Source organism: Benincasa hispida, chromosome 5, assembly GCF_009727055.1.
Source record: "Benincasa hispida cultivar B227 chromosome 5, ASM972705v1, whole genome shotgun sequence".
NCBI lineage: Eukaryota > Viridiplantae > Streptophyta > Magnoliopsida > Cucurbitales > Cucurbitaceae > Benincasa > Benincasa hispida.
Genome location: NC_052353.1, coordinates 13,125,063 through 13,127,558, shown reverse-complemented (window position 1 = coordinate 13,127,558; position 2,496 = coordinate 13,125,063).

Below are 2,496 nucleotides of genomic sequence, written 5' to 3'. Positions count from 1 at the left end.
AAGCAGTAGTTAATTGGGAACGACCCCTGAATGTAACTGAAGTACGCAGTTTTCTGGGTTTAGCAGGTTATTATAGGAGATTCGTGGAGGGTTTCTCTAAGATAGTCCTTCCATTGACAAACTTGACCAGAAAAGATGCGAAGTTTAAATGGTCGCCAGAATACGAGCATAGTTTCCAAGTGCTTAAACAAAGGTTAGTATCAACACCAGTATTAACTCTACCTACACCAGGTAAGGGGTTTAAAGTTTATTGTGATGTATCCCGACAAGGATTAGGATGTGTGCGGGTGCAAGAGGAAAAAGTAGTAGCCTATGCTTTGTGACAGTTAAAGAAGCATAAATGTAATTACCCTACACACGACTTAGAGTTAGCAGCAGTTGTGTTAGCTCTAAAATTATGGAGACATTACCTGTTTGGTAAGCGATGTCATATATTTACAGACCATAAGAGTCTAAAGCATATTTTTTATCAAAAAGAACTAAACCTAAGACAAAGAAGATGGCTTGAATTGATTAAAGATTATGACTGTACAATTGACTATCACCCAGGTAAAGCAAATGTGGTAGCTGATGCCTTAAGTCGAAAAACTAGATCAGCTAGAGCTAGTATTAATTCAGTGACGGGTAGATTGATTCATGAGTTGTATAATGCTAGGGCAGCATTATCAATAGGTCGAAAGGGAGGATTACTAGCCTTATTTCAAGTGCATCCTACTCTTGTAGAAAATATTCTACGTGAGCAATTAAAGGGTTCTGATCTGAAGAAGTTAGCTGAAGAAGTGGATAAAGGATTGAGGACGGACTATCAACTAAGAACAGACAAAGTGCTACTAAAGGAGGGTAGGATTTGCGTACCTAAGGACTTAGCTCTTAGACAAGCTATCCTAGAAGAAGCCCATAGTTCGGCATATGTTATGCACCCAGGTTGTACGAAGATGTACAGAACATTAAAGAAATCGTACTGGTGGTCGGGTATGAAAAAAGAAATAGTGGAGTATGTTGACAAGTGTCTAATATGTCAACAAGTTAAACCAGAGAGACAGAAACCAGCAGGATTACTTAATCCATTCCTAGTACCAGAATGGAAGTGGGAACATATTACGATGGATTTCTTGTATGGATTACCTAAGACACCAGCAAGTTATGATGGTATACGGGTAATTATGGATAGATTGACAAAAACAGCTAAGTTTTTACCTATTAAAGCCACTTATACCCAGAACCAACTATCTAAGCTATATGTTGATCGAGTCGTAAGTCAGTTTGGAGCTTCAGTTTCAATTGTATCAGATCGAGACTCCAGATTTACATCAAAGTTTTGGCCTAGTTTGCAGAAAGCTATAGGGACCAAGTTATATTTCAGTACCGCTTTTCATCCACAGACGGATGGTCAGTCTGAGTGGACAATCCAGACATTGGAAGATATGCTAAGGGCATGTGTGTTGCAATTCAAAGGCAGTTGGGATACGCATCTGTCGTTAATTGAATTTATGTATAAGAACAGCTACCATTCGAGTATCGAAATGGCACCATATGAAGCCCTATACGAAAGACCATGTAGGACTCCGATATGCTGGAATGAAATCGGTGAAAGGAAATTACTAGGTCCAGAACTTGTACAACAGACATTAGATAACATTAAGATTATAAGAGATAATCTTAAGACGGCTCGAGATAGGCAGAAAAATTATGCTGATAAGCGGGGAAGAGAATTAAAATTTGAAATGGGTGATAAAGTATTTCTGAAATTATCTCCGGGCAAAGAAATACTCAGGTTCGGTAGAAAAGGGAAGTTAAGCCCGAGATATATTGAACCTTATGAGATAATAGAAAGAATTGGTCCAATGGCATATCGATTGGATTTACCTCTGGAATTATCTCGTGTTAATGATGTGTTTCATGTGGCAATGCTTAGAAAGTATGTGTCAGATCCTACTCATATATTATCTGAGCAATCAGTACAGTTGAAAGAGAATTTGTCGTATAAGGAGGAACCAGTGGAGATTCTGGACAGAAAGGAACAAGTCTTGAGGAATAAGACAATCTCATTAGTAAAGGTGCTATGGAAAAATCATGTTATAGAAGAAGCAACATGGGAAGCTGGGGAGCAAATCAGAAATAAGTATCCGCAGTGTTTAACTGATGGACTTATGGCGAAATTTCGAGGACGAAATTTTTATAAGGAGGAGGTAAATGAGAACCCCGAATCCTAATTTTACACTTAAGTGTGTTTTCTTATTTAAATTATCTTAATTTTTCACTTAATTGTGTGTTCCTATTTAAATTTGTATAAATAAGTTGAGCAAGAAAGATTGGAGAGAGCGAGAAACTGGAAGAGAGCGAGATTGGAGAGAAAATGGGAGAGAGCGAGATTTTGAGCTAGAAAGTTGGAGAGAGCGAAGGTGAAGAGAGCGAGATTTTGAGCGAGAAAGTGGGAGAGAGCGAGAGCAACCTGTGTGTCAGCCATGCCTTGTCCGGTGCTGCATTCGAACGTCA